The sequence below is a fragment of the Kryptolebias marmoratus genome, linkage group LG4 (assembly GCF_001649575.2).
Source record: "Kryptolebias marmoratus isolate JLee-2015 linkage group LG4, ASM164957v2, whole genome shotgun sequence".
Lineage (NCBI taxonomy): Eukaryota > Metazoa > Chordata > Actinopteri > Cyprinodontiformes > Rivulidae > Kryptolebias > Kryptolebias marmoratus.
In genome coordinates this window covers 26,083,009-26,093,567 of record NC_051433.1, presented here as the reverse complement: position 1 = coordinate 26,093,567, position 10,559 = coordinate 26,083,009, and the positions used below count along the sequence as shown (strand labels likewise).

Here is a 10,559-nt window from a genome sequence, read left to right as displayed (position 1 = left end):
GTCAGTCTGACAGTCAACAACAGAGTGAATCAGGAAGAGGAACACATGGCCTCTTATATACTTACTGAATTACTGAAACAGGAACTGAATCTGGCGAAAGGGACTAACCCACAAGCTTAGCCACATATACAACATGTTTTTTAACTACTGTGATTTTTTTTACCCTCTGTATTGTAACTGGTATTGCATTTTTTTCCATTTCCTTATAAGCAATTCCAGTAAAGTAGAAGACAAACAGAAACACTGGTTCTGTTTCTCATTCCACCGTTAAATTGAAGCCCTCGGAGAGCGCGAACCTCTGCTAAGGTCATAACATCATCAAACAAATACCAAAATGTATCTGTTGTTTCTTGTGACAACCCAACATTTCCTGAAAATTTCATCTAATTCTGTTCATTAGTTTTTAATAATTTTGTTAACAGACAAACAAACACTATCAAAAACATAACCTCCTTGGCGGAGGTAATTATATTAATCAGAGCCATTGTATTTTGTGATCATTCTTGTAGGGTGTAGTTCTTTAATATGGTGGAGTAACTAGATTCAGTAATCACTGAAGGGGAGGAAACACTATTCTTGGTCAAAACACTGGTTTCAGGGTGGTTAAAGTACCACTGATTGTCACACACCTGAGTGTGCGAAATTTGTTCTCCGCATTTGACCCATCCCCTGAGGGAGCGGTGAGCAGCAGCGGGGCCGCGCTCAGGAATCATTTGGTGATTGGGTGATCTAACCCCCCCAATTCCAACTCTTAATGCTGAGTGTCAAGCAGGGTGGCACGACCTCCCAGTTTCAGGGCGGACACTCAACCACTGAAGTGTTGCTGAAGCCATACAGTAATGCCTGCCAGAGCACCTCTTAAAGCGGTTCAGAGTATGGGTGTAGAAAGGACAGTGAGGCTGATCTTCCTTCAGGAAGCATTGTAAGGGTAGGTGTGGTTTCCTATAAGGAATAATAACAAATACAAAAAAGAAAGAATGAATGAACCTCTGAATAAACTGAAACTTCAAAACCAGTTGTGTCTTAAACAAATAAACAAGATTGACAATCATAGACAGTCATCATAATCATAATCTTATTCTCTTTTATTAAGTTACCAACAATATAAACGGTACACTTCCGGTCATAAACTCTTATTCTGAAAATCTGCAATGGGACACTTCCAGTGCCGAAGTAGGGACAAAGATTGCATTAAAAGTAAACTAAACAACTCTTGCTGCTTCACCGTGCAGCAGTTATATTCTTTCTAATGCCCCAAACTAAGCACCAAACAAAAGAGCATAAAACAACTGGAATCTGCTTCATTTAACTGAGCAGTGGACGCCAGTAAGCTAAGTGGCTAATCAACTGGCGTGCTACAGACTGGAACAGATGCCATCAGTAAAGAAAATAAACTTTGCAATATTTACAAACCCGACGCATGCAATAAACAGTGATAATAACACGCAACTTTCTCATGGCTAATAGAACTAAATTACTCACTTCCATAATTGCCAACCGTCCCGCATTGGGCGGGACAGTCCCGCATTTAGCCCCCCCTGTCCCTTGTCCTGCATCACCCTGTGCGGGACAGCCAAAGGTCCCGCATTTGGCCCTCACACGCCACACTTTGTATTTCTCACGCAAAAAAACACACACGCACACGGCCTTTTTGTCACTTTAACGCTATATCTAGCGAGTTTTCAGATCCCTCTAGCATTTTTTAAAGCGACAAGCAACAAATCTGATGACTTTGGCGGCTAAATGTGAGAAAGCACTCATTCTGCAGCGTACTGTAAGCCCCGCCCACTTCCCCAAGCACTGACAGCTGTCAATCTCACAGCAGAGAGGAGACCCACTCCACCAGTGTTGCCAGGTCAGAAATGTAGGATTATCGTACCAGAAACATAAAATTATTGTATTTTGAAGGAAATTATCGTACACCCATCATAACCAAAATAACAAGTCTATTGATGCGCTAAAGTCACTCTAGTGTTGAATAGTGTCTGGCAGGTACTCAGCGCTTCCTCTTCCAGACTGGCTCTGCTTCTTTCTTTCTTTCTTTCTTTTTTCCTTACTCATGGGGCGGGCGCAGCAGACTATTCAGCCAATCATGGCCGTTGTTCTGAGGCAAACGCATACATATCACTCGTAGCTCACATTTATAAAAGCACGATTGGCTGAAAATTCCAGCAAATCGTGCATCTGTTTCTGGAAACAGATGCCTTCATGGTTCACAAAAAAAAACCCTGACAGGCTTTACTTCAGTGGTTCAGTTCATCTTCTCTGTTTAATCTGATTAAATATTTCTCATCAGTGTCTCTCGTAGCTGCAGCTTTGTTTTGCTGTAATTGGGAGGTGAAGGGAGGCTCCTTGTTGATTTTTGGCAGTTGCGACAGGCTGATTACAACCGATTAAAACCACACATTCACGGAATGGTCAAATTATCGTATATTTGGCCTCTTTTGGGATTATTGATTGTACATTGTACAGAGGACAAAATTATTGTACAAATATGATAATTATCGTACATCCGGCAACACTGCGCTCCACTCTGTGTCCACAGTGGTGCTCCCGCGCGTGCCCTCGATTGTTTTCGTGTTAGTCGTGTTGTCATCTGATGACAGAGAGCTAAAGTTGGAGAGGCAGGAAACTGAAGAGGCAGAAAGATAAAGATGTAGGCATGAAAGAAAGGAAAGGAAAATCATGTTGATTCTATGATGTTTGTGTGCATTTCCGGGAGTGGATTTTTTGCATGATGTTTTAAAGACATGATCAGCTGATGAATAGATAAGCTGTGTCTGGCAAACCTTTTATATACAACTGTATATATTTGGGCAGACAGACTTAAACACAGATAATGTAATACTTAAAATGTGAATGTGTGTGTGTGTATGGTTGGGGGGTTCCACGCTATGTTGTCCCACATTGACATTCCCAAATGTTGGCAAGTATGCACTTCTCATTTACGCACACATGAACTATACGGATGAGCTCACCTGCGGTCCAACATCGGAATGTCACCTTAACTTCTTTCCTGTGATGTTTCTCACACAGAAGCCAATCAAAACCACAAATCAGCACTTACATAAACACAACTTAACAACAATTAAAAGTGTCAAATCACAAACGAACAATATAAATCTCTGACTTTGGAGCCTTTTTTACAATCACTATTTCGAGAACTATTTGGCTCAAGCGGCTTGTTTTCATTGAACACCTTTAAAAGATTAAGTCAAAATTTTCTTGCACCTTTCTACATTAACCCTCTGAATTATGAAAGCTTCAGGGGTGATAAAAAATGGCCAATGGCTCATACAGCTCACTGTGCAGAAGATTAACATCATGTTAATCACAGAAGAATAATTTTGCATTTCTTTGTGTTACAGTGAAATAGATCCTTCCTTAAAACTAAACAGTCACGTATATGCAATTGTAAAATCCTGCTTCTTTCAGCTGAGGTCTACAGTGAAACCGATCCTGTCCAGAAGATGTCCTGAAACACTAATTCACTAAATATTGCCTTTGTCACATCTTGGGTTTCATTGTAGAGCTCAGCTGAAAGAAGCAGGAGTTTTAGGGGAGTAGGGGTGGTTCTGAAGGAGGAGTTAGCAAGGAATGTAGTTGAGGTGAAAAGAGTGTCAGATAGGGTGATGTGTCTGAAGGTAGTAGAATGTCTGATGTTCAATGTTGTCAGTCATTATGTTCCATAGGTTGAATGTGATGCAAAAGACAAAGAGAAATTATGGAAGGATCTCGATGAAGCAACAGAAAGTATTCCCAGGGAGGAGAGAGTGGTGATCGGAGCAGATCTGAATGGTGAAGGAAACAGAGGAGATGGGCAGGTTTGATGTCAAGGAAAGAACCCAGGAAGGACAGATGGTGGTGGATTTTGCCAAGAGGATGGAAATTGCTGTAGTCAACACATATTTCCAAAAGAGGGAGGAACACAGGGTGACTTATAAAGACCCCCACATACTCAGGCATACATTGCGTACTCTATGAACCGCGTGGACTCCGTGGGTACTGTCCGTGGATGGTTGAGACTTCATACTCGAGCGTACAGATTGCCTAAAATTCTCCCGTAACAAATTTCATTCATGGTGCCAACAGACAAGGCGGAAGAGATCGCTTGCCTCTTAGATTTTAAAAAAAAGTTTCTCGCCGGGCAGTTTATTGTGTGACACCGAATATGCGTAGGCGGTCATAAAAATTGATCTTTGCACGAACATATCTGGCAGATGTCCGCTTCAAGTTCACATTGAGTCCGCCTTGTGTACGAGTAGACCTCTGCGGAGTGAAATATGCCAGTGTAACAATGTTTAAATTGTAGAGTTCCACTTGCAAATAGTGTCAGTGTAATGGTGAAATAGCCCCCCCTCTTGGTGTGGTTTATTATAAATGGTGCTAATTTTCTGTTTTTTTGCACCATTTTGAGAGAGCTGCATGAGAGGTGAGTTTCAAGCTCCCAGCACATAAAATAGGAAAGTAATTATTGGATGTATGATTATGTCTGACTTAGTATTTCCTGTTGTTAAATAGTGTAAAACACTTCTAATTTTTATTATTATGTTTTGATTTTAGTGTGCTGCGGGAAGCTGGGGCCTGTTGTACTGATACACGCTGTTTGTATTATCACCCTGGAAATAAACCTGACGACAATTTAGAAGCCTCTGGCCTACATTACAAGAAAAATTACACAACGCAGAGTCAAGGGGTTTATTGGAGCCAGCCAAGATAGCAAGGAGAGACGTAAAACCGGTTACACCAGACTATGTGGGGGCCTTAAGAGTGGAGGCAGGAGTATGCAGGTAGACTCCATTCTGTGTAGAAGAGGTAACCTGAGGAAGATTGTGGATTGTAAGTTTGTGGCAAGGGAGAGTGCGGCCAGACAGCATCAGACGGTGGTGTGTAGGATGACTGTTGAGGTGATGAAGAGGAAAAAAGTAAAGGCAGATAAGAGGACCAAAAAGTTGAGGAAGGAACAATGTTGTGAGGAGTTCAGAAAGGAGCTGTTAAAGGCTCTGGGTGGTAAGAAAGAGCTTCCAGATGACTGGGCTACTACAGCTACAGCGGTTAGAGAGACAGGTAGGAAGGTACTTGGTGTGTCATCTGGACAGATAAAAAATGTTAAGGAAACCTAGTGGTGGAATAGTGAAGTGCAGGAAGTTATCCAGAGGAAGAGGCTAGCCAGGAAAAAATGGGACAGCGAGAAGACTGAAGAGAGTAGACAGGAATATACAGAGATGCAACGTAGGACAAAGAGGGAGGTAGCAAAGGCAAAACAGGCGGTGTATGATGAGTTGTACAAGAGGCTGGACACTAAGGAGGGAGAGAAGGACTTGTATCGACTGACAACACAGAGGAATCAGACTAGAAAGGATGTGCAGCAGGTTAGGTTTGTTAAAGATAGAAATGGTAATGTTCTAACAAGCAAAAAGAGTGTAATGGGAAGATTGAAGGAATAGTTTGAGGAGCTGCTGAATGAAGAGAATGAAAGGGAAAGAAGAGTAGAGGTCATAGAAACCGTGGACCAGGAAGTGGAAAAGTATAGTACGGATGAAGTCTGGAAAGCTTTGAAGAGGATGAAGAAGAGGAAGGCAGTTGGACCTGATGACATACCAGTGGAGGTAAGGAAATGTCTAGGAGAGATGGCAATGAGATATTTCACTCGATTATTGAATGGCATTTTTGAGAGTGAGAAAATGTCTGAGGAATGGAGGAGAAGTGTGTTGGTGCCAGTCTTTAAGAACAAGGGTGATGTACAGAGTTGTAGTGACCACAGGACAATTAAGTTGATGAGCCACACAATGAAGATCTGGGAGAAAGTTGTGGAAACTAGACTTTGATGAGACTATGTGAGCAGCAGTATGGTTTCATGCCAAGGAAGAGCCCCACAGATGCCATCTTTGTTTTGAGGATGTTGATGGAGAAGTACAGAGAGGGCCAGAAAGAACTTTATTGTGTCTTAGTGTATTTTGAAACAGCACATGACCGGGTGCTGAGGGAGGAGCTGTGGTGTTGTATGAGGAAATCTGGAGTGGCAGAGAAATATGTTACACTGGTACAGGACACGTATGAGGACAGCAGGACAGTGGAAAGGTGTGCTGTAGGAGTGACAGATAGATTCAATGGGGAGATGGGAGTGCATCAAGGATCGGCTCTGAGCCCCTTCTTGTTTGCTCTGATGATGGACAGACTAACAGATGAGGTCAGGCAGGAATTCCTGTGGACTATGATGTTTGCAGATGACATTGTGATCTGTGGTGAGAACCGGGAACAGATGGTTAAGAATCTGGAGTGCTGGAGGTATGCACTTGAAAGTCAGTAGCAAGCCATAGCAAGATAGAGTACATATTTGTGAACGAGAGGGAGGCAGGTGGAACAGTGAGGCTACAAGGAGCAGAGGTCACAAAGGTGCAGGACTTCAAGTACTTAGGGTCAGTGGCTATATTGGTAGAAGGATGTTAGAGATGCAGCTGCCAGGAAAAAGACAAAGAGGAAATATATGGATGCAGTTAGAGAGGACATAGACGTAGTCGGAGTGACGACAGAGGACGCAGAAGACAGAGTTAGAGGATGACTTGCTGTGGTGACCCCTGAAAAGGGAACAGCCGAAAGAAAAATAAGTTACATCTCGGCTTGATAACTGCAGTGCACTTCTTTTAGGAATCATTCAGGCTTCTCTTGCGATTCAATTTTTAATCGGTCCAAACAAATGAAAACCCATTTCCCCAGTTTTAGCTTCCCTTCTTTAGATTTATCCTTTGTCCTGTGCTTGTTTGTTTTATTGTACAACACTTTGTTTGGCCTTCTTGTGATCTTTTCAGGTGTCTTATAAATGAGGTGGTGTGATATACTAGTGTAGATTCTCATCATCCAGCACATGGCAAATCCAGACAAACTGTCCAAACTGTCTGGATTTGCCATGTGCTGGATGACCGAGAAAAAACACCACTGGAGTTCAGTTGTTTTGTTTTTGAAAACTTTTAAGTTGGATGGTACGGTACAGTGTTTGATCTTCACAGCATGAGAAGTCAAGTGGGAAAGGCCGATGAAAACCTGTGTTGAAACATTCCTGAGGGTAACCATCATCACTGCCGACATTTTTACTTTCATTCCTGAGCTGGCTGTGTGGAGGAGAATGCAGAGTTTACCTGTCGGGCAAGTCTATGTTTAAGCAGTTGTTATTGCCAGGAGGAGAGATTTCCAGAACAGTACTGTATAAGGAAATGTCAGAAGAGAATGTTGATGTTATCAAGTCAATTCCAAGAACAGTATTGGAACAGTTCAGTCCAGGCAGATCCAGTTGCCTGGGCTGCCTTCCCAAAATGACGTGGGAGTTATGTAAACCCTTGACCAATCACGAATTGGTCAAAAGTATGCACATACACACATAGACAATTGTCTGATATAAAAATGCTTTGAGGGAACAAACATTTTGGGATTTTGGGGTATTTCTGAAAATGACAAGTTGCATTTAATAAAAATTCCCCCGTTTGGCTGAACAAGTGACTATGTGCCTGCCTCATTATTTCAGTATCAGATCTGCCTTTTTTCAGCACTAACCCAATGCCAGGAAGCAATGTGTTAGTAACATTTTTTCATTCCTTTTCTCCCTGTCTTTAAATCAAAGCACTATGTCTAGGGAATTGCTTAAAGTTTGACAAAAGATATGAACTTTTATATTGAAGAAGTCAAAGATCCAGTTTGGATAGACATAAATCTAAACTGCAACTTGCTTTACAGGCATGAGCAAACATTACTGTATTTATATTGGTTACTTTTGAGAACATTATATTACTTATTATCTCATTATTTGTGAATCAAACACATTCCAGCATTCTCACGAGGCACGAATTTGGGTTTAGGGTTGTTTTTTTTTTCTATTCTGTTTGGCACTCCTCAAAATTCAACAGTTTGCATTTACACATGAGTAATACATGAGACATGAATAGTACAAAGTGCTGAGTTTGTTTCGACTTGCTCAGTTTTTTCTCAACGGTAGCAACTGCTGTCAAAATGCGGTGCACAGCTGCAGCAGTTGAACATGGACTTTTTGAGAAAAATCATTGCAGAAAGTTGAACCTTTTAGCAAAACAAAGAAATCTGGGATTTCATCATTAGTGAGAGAAAATGTTGTGAAAAGACTCAGAAAATTAGGAAACCTGTCCATAAGCATCGACTGAATGTTTTACTTTTAGGCTCAGTGGTGGATCTACCTGAAATAAACAGGCACAAATCAGTAGAGAGAATATTTTACACAACATCTGAACATATCTGAATAATAGCCAGGGAACTTGGCTCACAGGTTCTGCTGATGCAGTCACAGATGCAAAAAAAAAAGCAACAAAATCCTAAATCTGTAAACTGTTGATTAGTTTGAACCTTTATTAGACAAAACTAATGCTGAAAATGATTTTGAGTGTCTGATGTATTTAGGAAATACCTAGAATACACACACATTCACTCACTCACTGACAATTGCATGATTGCCTGCTTTTCTTGGAGGCAGGAGTTAATTAAAAATAGAGTGAATAGTTTGATGATTGTTGTACATTGACTCAATTACATAACAGTGGATGTGGCACAATAACAGGTCGTGCAAGTGGCCGGTTTCTTCCCGAAAACCTCACCCTCAAAGTCATTAAACATTTCATGTTATCACTTATTCCAAGTTCACAAAGGGCTTTATTATTAGCACTTAATCAGTTTTATAAGCATATAAATCACTTTAAATGTTAGTATTTGGTAAAAACTAGAACTTTGGCTACGGTATGGAGTTTTTATTTTAAATAAATTATTCTACTCAGTAAATCAAGTAATATTAATTGGTTGTGAAAATCACTTTGTCACAAAGTATTTGTGACACAAAAACTATGTTTATTCTATAAATCTGTTATAAAACTGTCTTCTGGGAGTTTGTGGCAACAAGTGTTAGGCTGTTGAAGCCCTGCTGCATTATGAGCATTTCAAAAACACAGCCCATTTCTGTTTTGATCTGGGCTTATGTAGCACTGGTATCACACCACTAACTGCGCCACTGGGCCAGTTCTAGGCTCTAAGGAGTGGGGGAGCAAGAATAATAACACCAGAGACCGCTGCTTTAAGTGGAAAAATGCCGGCAATTTACTGAATGCAAAACACACACATAACATACAATACATGAAACCCCAAAAGGAAAGAAAAAGAAAATAAAGTATATCAATCTCTCTTTTTGCTCTTTAGTTCACCTGGTTTATTTTAGTAAAACTAATCTAATTTAATTAGACCAGTCTCTGTTCCCCTAAGTTATTTTAGTCAGACTAATTGAAGTTAGTTAGACCAATCTCTTTTTCCTAGGTTGCACCTATTTTAGGATTCCTATTTTTCTCTCTGAGTTAACTGAATTTCTTGTCTTTTGCAGGTGAGGAAATACCTTCAACACAGTTAAATCAAAGTGGACCACAATTATTCAAATCACATTCAGAGACATAAACATATGAAAATCTAAGTATGGCACTTTAAATTCAAGTTCAAGTCCAAATGTAAATTCAGGTGTTCAGTTCAATGAAAAGTCTCAGTTTGATTCAGTCCAAAAAAATAATAATAATGCAATCAGTCCTCAATCTTGTTCATTTCGGTTTGAACTAGTTCCCGATATTTCTGCCGCTTTGGCAGCGAATTACCATATGCAGGAGAGTCCCTCCCTGATACGATGGAATAGATTAATTGAAGTTCTAGGTCTGGCTCGCCATCTTGAATCCCGTCTGTGAATACGCACGTGGCACGTGGCACGTGGCAGACCAATCCTGCTCCGACCGAGCTTCCAACCGAACAAAAAAACCTGACCTGTGTAACAGGCCACAAACACAACAGAATTCTCAAATTATACAAATAAATTCTTCTTCATAAACCAATATATTAACCGAATAACAGTTTATGACGGGGCGTCTCTTCGCAAACAGCTACGTTTTTAGCATTAGCTCTCCGCCAAAAGGATAGTACAACACGGTGAAAACGTGGAAAAAAATAAACACAAATCTCACCAAAACTGATGTAACTTAGTTCTCATAAAATCCCCGTCAGTTCCCGACCATGTAAATTATGTTTTCTCAACAATAATATTAACTTTTTCCGTTAGTTAATCACCGCTCTTTTCCTCCGATTCCTCCTCTGCTCTCTCTCTCTCAGGCACTGGCGGCGCCAGGGGGGCGCTAGGGGGTGCTATAGCTCCCCCTGGAAAAGTCAAAGCACCCCCGTAGCACCCCCAAGCAAAGGCATAACCGGGGTATGTGTGGGACATGTCCCCCACTTCCCTTATGTATGCCCTATATCCCCCGCACTTTTTTCCAGCCGTTGCAATTGTTTAATTTGTTGTTAACATGTGGGGATGTGTACATGCACTGCCATTATGTAGTTTTATTTCAGAGAGCCTACTAACACAGGTTAAAAGAACTACACCGCCCAAAATGCAACAGTGCTTCCGGTGGCTGCTTTCCGCGTTAACGTCTGTCATACTGATGCGGTAAAAAAATGTTTTGCAGCGCAAAGTAAAAAGTAATGACTTGTCGATTAAGCTCACAGAGTTGAAAGGAAAG

The 10,559-nt window shown here is 41.0% G+C and overlaps 1 long non-coding RNA gene across 1 annotated transcript in view; it reads left to right on the top strand.

Moving 5' to 3' along the window:
* Positions 1–4,767: 4,767 nt before the first annotated feature.
* Positions 4,768–10,559, top strand: part of LOC119616993 — a 32,167-nt gene continuing 26,375 nt past the window's right edge. The window contains exon 1 of the long non-coding RNA XR_005233124.1: positions 4,768–5,609. This is a non-coding gene — a long non-coding RNA (uncharacterized LOC119616993). The remainder of the gene's footprint in view (positions 5,610–10,559) is intronic.